Genomic DNA, 10,690 nt, shown 5'->3' on the forward strand with positions numbered 1-10,690 from the left:
ACCTGTGTTGTATTGAAATCTCCCAAAAACTCGGTACAATCCTCTGTAGCCATTTAGTACTCAAATCCTATTGATTTATTTGGGCGTTTTAAGATTCGACTTTGCCAGATCTTTCCCCCCCCCAAAATCTTCTCACGTTCAAACTGTAGGATTCTATAAAACCACAGCTTGGCCCTAAGAGTCAATCTTCAGGACCTTTAAATATTACCTTGGAAAACTTGTCTTTAGTTCTCTCTGTGATCACTTGGGTTATGAATTAAATCCCAGGATTGGTCTTGCATGGTAATAATCATAATAATATTAATGGTATTTGTTAAGCACTTACTATGTGCCAGGCACTGTACAAGCAAGTCAGGTTGGAACAGACTCTGATCCAGAAGTGATTCAGTCTTAATCCCCATTATACAGATGAGGGAACAGAGGCAAAAAGTTAAGTGACTTGACCAAGGTCATACCCAGCAGACAAGTGGTGGACTCGGGATGAGAACCCAGGTCCTTCTGACTCGCAGAACCACACTCTATCCTTAAGGCCCTGCTGCTTCTCTATTCAATGGGAGTTCAGTTCAGTCGCAGCTCTTGGGCCCTATACAGAGCTCTCAACTGGATTCTGGACACATTGTCTAAACCTACCTGTTCCTTACATCTCCATTTATGGCTAAGTGGCCCCAATTTTTGTTTCCCAAAGGAAATCAGCCTTAGATTCAATTACTGTGTGCAGACAGCACCCCCAGAGAATTAAGTGTTGAGAAAAGTACTACTTGCATCCAATCCATTGTAATTATTGAGCGCTTACTGTGTGCAGAGCACTGTACTAAATGCAATTCAGCAATAAAGACAGACAATCCCTGCCCACAATAGGCTTACAGTCTAGAAGGGGAGAGGCAGACATCAAAACAAAACATCAACAAAACAGGCATCAATAGCATCAATATAAATAGAATTATAGGTATACTTGTTTTGATGTTTATAAACAGGCATTAATATAAATAGAATTATAGATATGTACATATACCTCTGCCAATCTCAGGGATTGGGTGTGATATTTCACAGTATTTGAAGGCTTATCACTCCTTTCTAATGGCCTTTTTCTTCCAGCCAAGTTGAAACGTGGATAAGTCAATACCCTAAGGGAGAAATCCCTCCTACTTGTTCAAACAATAGCTCCCTCAGTTTGCTTTAAAAGGCAGAGCAACAATTAATGATTGAGCTATTGGAAGTTAAACCGACACCTTAGAGAAGATTAGGGATTAAAATAATAGTGGTCAGTTTTGTTAGTTTGAAAAGACTAGATTATGGAAGTTTGAAAGAAGTTTACAGAGGATCTCCTTCAGCACCTTTCCTGAGCAGTCAGTCCATCAGTTGTATTTATTGAGAGCTCACTAGGTGCAAAGCCCTGTACTAAGCACTAGTACAATATAACTGAGATGGGAGACACGTTCCCTCTCCTCAATGAGCTTACAGTCTAGAGGACAAAGGGATGGGACCAAAGCTGATGGGGGAGGGATAGTAATGACCGATGCTCTTGTACATTCAGATGATTTTTCATTTCAATAAAAAGAAAAAAAGATTGAACATCTTCGGAACGTTCCGAGTGTCTTGTCAGTTGGATATGCTACATGTGTGAGATCTCAGACTACATATTCGAGTTCCTCCATCGTAGCAATGGCATTTGATGCACTGACAGGCGAAGCACCAAGAACATGATTTTTTTCTTGTCAGATCACATCAAACTATCCTGCCCCCCTCCAAAGTATGCAAATCCAGGTCCTCCCTGGCTCCTCTCGTTTCTGCAGCCTTTCTGAGCCCTTGCCCCACAACCGCAACTCATTCTCTATTATCCCACACCCCTCTCTGTCACTCAATTCTTTGAATTTGCTGCTGGTTTTCACTAGGGATTCTGCAGGTCTTATTGCTGCTGTCCATCACACTTGGGGTAGCTTCTATGCCACCCCGAGGTTCACTGTCAGGAAATGGAATGGGCAGACGGTGATGGTGGAGAAGGTAACTGAGAGGGAACTTGTCAAGTGTAAAAGGAAGAGGGAGATACCATGAGGGCTGTTTCAGAATCGGCTTCTCCCCTACCCCGCTTTCTCTTATGCTACTGCCCTCTTACCCTCTCCACATCGTATGCTAGACCTGTCTGGCAAGAGAGGACAGTGCAAGCGGGGGAAGAGGCAGTGATGATAGCAGCAGCAGTAAAACCCAGGACCAGTGGGGCTGCTTAATAAAGTTCAAGAACAGAAAAGTGAGAGGCGGCGGCCTCGGAGTAGAGAAGCAGTGTTGCTCAGTGGAAAGAGCACGGGCTTGGGAGTCAGAGGTCATAGGTTCGAATCCCAACTCTGCCACTTGTCAGCTGTGTGACTGTGGGCAAGTCACTTCACTTCTCTGTGCCTCAGTTCCCTCATCTGTAAAATGGGGATGAAGACTGTGAGCTTCACGTGGGACAACCTAATTACCCTGTATCTACCCCAGTGCTTAGAACAGTGCTCGGCACATAGTAAGCGCTTAACATTATTATTATTATTAATGCGGGAATTGAGAACGGATGACCCCTTACTTCCCTGGAATATTCCTCAAATCTAAAACTCAAGCCTCAGTAACTTCAATAGGAAAGCAGAATCAAGTCACCCTTCTGATTGGATGAAAAAGTTCTCAAGTTAGAGGCAGCTGAACCCATAGTTCTTTGGCCCTTCTCTAAACAAAGTCATTATGCCTTAGGAAACACACTGAGACAGAGGTAGAGATAAAGTCAGTTTAGGAAGGAAGGCTTCACCCTTTAGGATTTTCTCACTTGACCCTTTAAAACAGTGACTGAAAAATCAATGAGGCGAGCTGGAGTGGTGGAACAAGTGACAAGAGTGAAATATTCACTTTTTCAAAAGAACATCTTCATTTTGTTTGGGTTGTCCATGTATGACAAGTTCACAGACTCAACACACTAGAAAAGCAAAGACCTGAATTATACGGGTTCTCTACACCCATCTTCCAATATAAATCCTAGACCACGCTGTAACATGACATTTAAATAAAAAGTCCAAAGATAAGCACAAAAATACACTCACAAAAGATCATTCCTTAGTGCAAAAGTAACTAAAGCAATAGAGAGGGTAGTGTCAATGCTTCTCAAACAAAACAAGTAAATGAGGAGAATCAACTAATGAACGAATGAGGATGACCTAAATTTGTGAAAGGAATCTGAGGGTTAAAGGCGAAAGAACCGACCTCTCCCTACACACATACACACACTTGAAAACTAGTACTCACAGAGTGCTTGTGTGCCAAGAACTGTACTAAGCACTATGCAGTAGATGATATGATCTCCGCCCACAAGGAGCTTATCATTTAGCAGATGGTCAAATGAAAAACAGAGCCATAAACCATCATATTTAATGAGGAGAAAAAATGGCAAAAGATCAGGTCTAAGACTCTCTTCTGGGCCACCACCCAAAACCCATCCACAAAACGCTGGCACACCTACCAGCTTACATGAATCTCATGTGCAACAAACCCTTAAAGACAATGGTTATCCCGGGTCAAGTGCTTCAAAGAACAAGCAACCTGAATTATTAAATTGGATGCCAACCAGCTATCTAACCAACTCCTAAACCATCATGAAAACATCTGGTAAAACTGTACCATTAGCTCAAGAGAGCAATCCCTTCACACACAAAACCCCCACACACTCTCTTCTCACACACACTTGCCTTAAGAACCAATTAGTGACTAATTTATGGCTTTTATTCACAAAGAGTACAGATGTCAATAATCAATGCCCCTACTTCTCAGTCTTTAATCTTCAGAGAGAGGTAATAAAAAAGGCATGAGCAAGTAAGTCATCAGATCCAAATTCTGGGAAGCAACATGATGCTTTTCTAATTGAACTCCAGATCTGAATTTGCCCCAGAACCACTCTCAATGACCTAAGGGAATGGACAAAGACTAAAACATTTAGCCACAGATGATATTTTGAACCACTGACTTCTCTGATAGTCAATATTGAGGTATTTCTACAGTAAGACCTCCTCCTATAGAGAAGGAAATTATTCATCTCAGAGTCCTTGGTGGGAAATGCATTTCTCTGAAAAGCTTCAAGTTTCCTTGAGGCAGCTAGACCCTTTAGGTTAGTGGAAGTCTGTCTTGACCACAAGAGATAAACATTCCTTTCAGGTTTGCAAACTATTAAGCACTTTTCATCAGCAGAATAAATTAGAAAGAGATTGGATGGACTTTGCAGAACAAAAGGCTGCCTCCTTTTGATTTATCTTCTGTGATCACATGTCTGAATAAAGTCAATGTATTTATTCTGATTGTACAGCTTGAATTATATATGTGAGGCTTATATTTGTTTATGAGAAATTTCAATATTCTTGCTTGATAATTGAAAATGTGAAAAAGAAACAAGTTGATCATTTTTAATAGCAAGATGAACTAAATTAAGTAAAAATAATATATTAGTGAGCCAAACAGAATCACTGCGGTCATCTGCATCTGAATGAAAAATATTCAGTTTATCATGTTTACTTACAGTTCGCCAGGATTCCTGCCTTCTCAGCTTCTAAGTTAAATTTTCATCTTCCACCTGCAAAGAAATATTACAAATTAGGGACAGTATTATAGGTCAGAGCTTCAATTATTGTTGTGTCATCTTGAAAAAGCACTCTGTAACCAAATTGCTATCCTCATCTGCCCTCAGAATTAGGGAAAAACACAATATAATAGAAAGGGGGAAAAAGTTCTTACATTTCAGTATTTTTTTAAAAAAAGTCAAACTCAGATTAACCAAAGTGACATCAATATATCAAAATTACTTTTATTTTACTTGCTTTCTGCTGTTAGTTTTACACCTGAGGGAGATAAACAATTATTTTATCAAGATGAATTTAATTCAATCAATCGATGATATTTATTGAATGCTGTACTAAGCATTTGGGAGATTACAATATAACAGAGTTAGTAAACATGTTCCCTGCCCACAAGGAGTTGCTAATGAAAATAAATAGTGAAACGATTTGATAAAACAGTGAACGGTCAGGAAATGGCAAATGAGCTTCCAGGCAAGCAACTACAAGGTAAACGCATCTGGGAAAATTATTTCAAAATGACACCTATAGTGAAACTCTCCCCCAAAGTCCAACCCAAACTTCAACTCAAGGGAGGAGTGACATGTGAGCCTGTTGCTGGGTAGGGATTGTCTCTATTTGTTGCTGAATTGTACTTGCCAAGCGCCTAGTACAGTGCTCTGCACACAGTAAGGGCTCAATAAATGATTAATAAATGAATGAAACAAAGTATGGGAATATGTGGTAGGGTTATGCCCTGAGTGATGTTTCTGACAAAACCATCTAATGCCTGTCCAGTGTGTCATCAGTATCTCCCAAGGCAACTAGACTGGCAACCACTTGCTGTTCTATATGGCATCAAGTGAGGCGTGGGTTCTATCTTGTATCTGTTCCAGTGCTTAGTACAGTGATGGACTATAGTAAGCACTTAAATACTACTGCTATTATCATTATTATGCAGCAGCCACTTGGGCCATAAAAGGGTTTTATGCATAAGCAAGGAACCATTGGGGCCTCATGGATTGCACAAGGGCCTGAGAGTCAGAAAGACTGGGTTTTAAACCCAGCTCTGTCACTTGGCTACTGTGTGACCTTGGGCAAGTCACTTCACTGGGCCTCATTTCCCTCATCTGTAAAATGGGGATTAAGACTGGGAGCCCCATGTGGGACAGGGACTGTGTCCAGCCTGATTTGCATGTACCAACTCCAGCACGTTTGACAGTGCCTGGCACATAGTAAGGGTTGAATACATATATATATATATATATATATATATATGCAGTTCTCAGTAGGTTGCCCCCACTTGTTTGTTAAAACCCACTGCCAAAGGGACATTACTGGCAAGAGAGTACATGTGGCACTAGGCAAGTGACTGGCATTCTAACCAATTCTTACGTATGGATTCTCGGTCCCAAAGCCTTCATGACTAGACAAGACAGACAAGTAGCATGGTATAGTGGAAAGAGGAGAGCCTAAAAGATAGAGGATCTGGGTTCTACCACCAGCTCCCTTATCTTCTTTGTGACCACGGGCAAGTCACTTAACTTCTCTGCGCCCCAGTTACCTCATCTGTAACATGGGGATCAAGATGTTGAGCCTCACTTGGGAGAGGGACTGTGTCCAAGCTCATTATCTTGTATATCTATCCCAGTGCTTAATACAGTGTCTGGCTCATAGGGCCTAACATTCACTCGTGCCCCCCACCCAAAAAAATAAAGCCACACATATCAGCAAGCACTCAACTATCCATCATAATTCAGGAACTGTATCTTGAGATCATTATCGATTGAATGAAAATAAATATGACTGAATGAATATACCTTTAACTAGGTTGATAAAAATTTTTGGCCTCATCAGGAAAGGTAATGAAAACAGTCTAGTTCTTCCACTATGATAAACCTGGAAGATGAATTAATTTTATTACTTTTGATTGAATAAACAGGTCTGTGAGGAAGCAAGAGCATTTAGGGAAATAATTTTTTTGGACAAAAATTTTTCTTGCAATTCAAAATCCACACAGGGCCAAAACTAACTCCTGGCAACAAGCTAATACTTACAGTGAAAGCCCCATAGAGTTTGTTAATGGCTTAGAACCTCAGAGTCTTTGCCCTGACATGAGCATGTCTGCCTGACAGATAGCATTTAAGCCCTCAGTTCTATCAGCTTCCTCACTGTCTCAGCCCACAGCCATTCTGTTTGGTTTCAGTGTTGTTTCCAGAATCCAGGCAGAAACAGTTATGCCCTAAAGACAGAGCCCCTAACGCTTCCAGTCCGCAAGTGTCAAATGGCAGGAGTCTTGGACCAGTAAAAAACCCACAGTATAATCACACAGCTAAAACTGCCAGTCTACTCAAGTTGGAACCCACAACTTTGGGTTTACTGTTTTCATTGTTTTGAGAGAAAAAAGGAACAGCATATGTTCACAATATCATCAGTGGTATTCATTGCATGCTTACTGTGTTCAAGGCACTGTACTAAGAAGCACTTGGGAAAGTACAATAGAGCAGGTAGACACGCTCCCTGCCCACATTGAGCCTTCAGTCTAGAGGGGGAGAGATAATATAAATGAATAAATTATAAGAAAAACTAGAAGTATGGAATTTTCTTCATCAAACAAGATTGAATTTTGTTAATATGGTAAGAAAAACTGTCTACTGAGATCTGCCAAAGAGTAATATTTAATAGAGAGAACTGGATAAATTCAGACTTGCATGTATAAAGGGTTTTTTTGTTAAAAAAAAAAAAAAAGCTTCACATGTATGCATTTGGACAAATTTTAGTATTTATCTGGAGTCAGGCTTGACTACTTAGTGAGGGTATTTATCAAGTCCTTACAATATACCAAGCGTGGCACTAGATATGAGATATTAAGCTAGGATCCAGGTCACCCAGAGCTCCTGTTCTAAGAGGAGGGAAGAAACAATATTTTAAAGATGAGGAAACTGAGACAGAGCAAGTCCAGCTGACTTGTTTTAGATCACCCAGAAGGTGGAGCGGCAGAGCCAGGGCCAGATCAGCTGACTCCCAACCCGGCCCTCTACCATCAGGCCACACTGCCTCCCCAAACAAGTGTTTGTTTTGAGATATTTCTGAGTTAAATGCCAGTTGTTTTTTTTAATGCATACAGAGAGGGGTTTTATGATATCTCATAAGTGATTACTATGTGCCAGGCACTCTACTAGGTCCTGGGGTAGATACAAGTTGATCGGGTTAGACACAGTCCCTGTCCCACACTGAGCTCACAGTCTTAATCCCCAATTTACAGATGAGGCACAGAAAAGTTAAATAACTTGCCCTAGGTGAAACAGCTGTAAACTCATTGTGGGCAGGAAATATGTCAGTCTGTTGGTTACACTGTACTCTCCCAAGGTCTTAGTACAGTGCTTTGCACACAGTAAGCACTCAATAAATGCAATTGAATGAATAAATCAAGTGGAGTCAGGATTAGAACGCAGGTCCTCCTGACTCCCAGGCCCGTTCTCTATCCACTAGGCAACGCTGCTTTTCATTTAGATCAGAGAATGTCAAGTATAATGTTTAGCAGGTTCAACCTCAAACATACACAAAGAGTATAAGCAATATCTCTGCTTATGAGTAGCAATGTGGCCTAGTAGATAGAGCATTGGCCTAGGAGTCAGAAGGTCATGGATTCTAATAGCGGGTCAGCCACTTGTCTGCTACATGCCCTTTGGCAAGTCACTGCACATCTCTGTACCTCAGTTACCTCATCTGTAAAATGGCGATTAAGACTGTGAGCCCTATGTTGGACACTGTCCAACTCACTTATCTTATATCTACCCCAACGCTTAGAAGGGTGCCTGGCACATAGTAAGCACTTAAATGCCATTATTATTACTATTAATAAGACCATTAATGAGATGGCAATGATCCCTCCAGCTGAAATGCGATCATCTCCAACACTGTCACCAAAGATGCTTGCAGGACCTCGGTGAGGGTGACCTGCCTTGCCATTCATCTACATCTTTGTCAGTTTTGTTTTTCACAGCTCTAACCTGTGTTGTGTTGCTTGAGACTGTGCCTTACCCTGTCTTTTTCTTACTTATTGTTCCCTGTGGGCTTGTTTGCTTCCCACTATGTATCTATTGTTTAGGTGTCTCGCTATGGTCCGTTCATCTCACGTGCTCTGACCAGAGGGGGTACTTTGCTCTGAGCCCCCACACAGTTTGCTCTTCTAATGCCAACCTGTTCACTGTACTTTAATCTCATCTGTCTCGCTGGCCACCTCTCGCCCCATCCCCCCCAACCTCCCTCCTGGAACCCCCTCCCTCTTTACTGCTTCCCTCTTGGGAAGCAGTGTGGCTCAGTGGAAAGAGCCCAGGCTTGGGAGTCAGAGGTCATGGGTTCTAATCCCAGCTCTGCCACTTGTCAGCCGTGTGACTGTGGGCAAGTCACTTCATTTCTCTGTGCCTCAGTTAACTCATCTGTAAAGTGGGGATTAAAACTGGTGAGCCCCACGTGGGACAACCCACTCACCCTGTATCTACCCCAGGGCTTAGAACGGTGCTCTGCACATAGTAAGCACTTAAATACCAACATTATTACTTATAAACGAACCCAATAAGAACTAAATTTATCCTTCCTAATGTCCCCCTCTCCCCAGTACAGCCCCATAGTGTCCTAAACTGATTCCATCTAGATCTGAGGGGAAAAGGTAAATTTTTGATTAACCTTGTTTCTAGAGACTAGCATTTTGTGAATTCCCAAACTTCCACTGAGACTGTGGGCCCCGTGTGGGACAGGAACTAGGTCTAACCTCATTAATCTGTATTTATCTCAGGACTCTGAACATGCTTGACACATAGAGAGCACTTTATGCCATTAAAAACCCCTCAAATGGTTACCTAGAGTTAGCCAGGGCAAGCAGTGTCCCTTAGCCTGGTATTTTCTTACCCTGAGTTTGATTTTCCTTTCCCCCTTCCCCTAAACTGGCTATGCTTTGTGACTTTTATCTGCTCCATAAAATATGGTCCTTCCTGAGCACCACCTGCAGTAGAAATCCCTACTGCTTTCTCTTTTTCATTTTCTCCCTCTTTGTTGGTTTGTTCACACTGGGAAGACATCAGCCAGATGCCACCAACTATGACACATCTCTCTCACAAAATTCTCCTTTAAGGCTTTTTCTGTTCCCCTCACCTATCACCATAGCTTCCCTCACCACCTTACCTTGCTCCATTTTTTGAATTCCAACCACTCCTGTCACAGACAACCTCTGTAGAAATCAGAACAGCAAAGAGCACAGAGCTCTAGGCCCTTATGAAGGAAAACCCAGTGCCTCGTGGAGAACTGCTCTCTAACACAGCTGTTTCCCATTTACTAACACGCCTCTCTTCCCAGTCAATTAACTAAGTGCCCTCAGCTGGGAACAAGCCCGTGGTGATTCCGTTGAAAACAAGGGTTCAGGTAGAAAGTTTTCCTCTGACTATTCCTCTAATTTAGGAGGCTTCATCCAAACTCTTTAGCCTTCTGTCAAGTCTGCCTTACCCAATCCTGAAGCTAATTTTCAAAGGTGCACCCCAGTCCTTCTTTACTGGCGTCACCTTTCTTCTTGATGAAGGTGATTGTTTCTTTTTTCTCCGCTCCCTGAGCCTTATATCAGGATTGAGATGAACCAGACAGCTCTAGATGATAATTTAGCAATGTTGTAGTGCCTGATTACCCATAGCTAAATTTCACAGAACTATCCCGACTCTGCCCCTTGTCAGCTCTGTGACTGTGGGCAAGTCACTTCACTTCTCTGTGCCTCAGTTTCCTCATCTGTAAAATGGAGATGAAGACTGTGAGCCTCACATGGGACAACCTCATTCCCCTGTATTTACCCCAGCGCTCAGAACAGTGCTCTGCATGTAGTAAGTGCTTAACAAATACCAACATTATTATTATTACAACATGCCTGAAATACAAGAGTTCTGGCTAAAGTTCACTTAAAGGCCTGGATCAACTTCTCCATAGGCATTACAAGCTTTTACTCCTCAACCTACTTACCTCAGTCATCATTTTAACTCCTGATGGAATTTGTTAGCCCCTTTCTGGAGGTAAAAATCATATCTAGAAGCAGCGTAGCTCAGCGGAAAGAACACGGGCTTGGGAGTCAGAGATCATGGGTTCGAATT

The 10,690-nt window shown here is 41.9% G+C and overlaps 1 long non-coding RNA gene across 1 annotated transcript in view; it reads right to left on the reverse strand.

The window, feature by feature from the left end:
* LOC120638478 overlaps window positions 1-9,839 on the reverse strand; it is a 492,540-nt gene extending 482,701 nt beyond the window's left edge. The window contains exons 1-2 of the long non-coding RNA XR_005660150.1: window positions 9,744-9,839; window positions 4,526-4,579 (exon numbers count right to left, since the gene is read on the reverse strand). This is a non-coding gene — a long non-coding RNA (uncharacterized LOC120638478). The remainder of the gene's footprint in view (window positions 1-4,525; window positions 4,580-9,743) is intronic.
* Between the last annotated feature and the right edge of the window lie 851 nt (window positions 9,840-10,690).

This window comes from Ornithorhynchus anatinus, chromosome 6 (assembly GCF_004115215.2).
Source record: "Ornithorhynchus anatinus isolate Pmale09 chromosome 6, mOrnAna1.pri.v4, whole genome shotgun sequence".
NCBI classification, from domain to species: Eukaryota; Metazoa; Chordata; class Mammalia; order Monotremata; family Ornithorhynchidae; genus Ornithorhynchus; species Ornithorhynchus anatinus.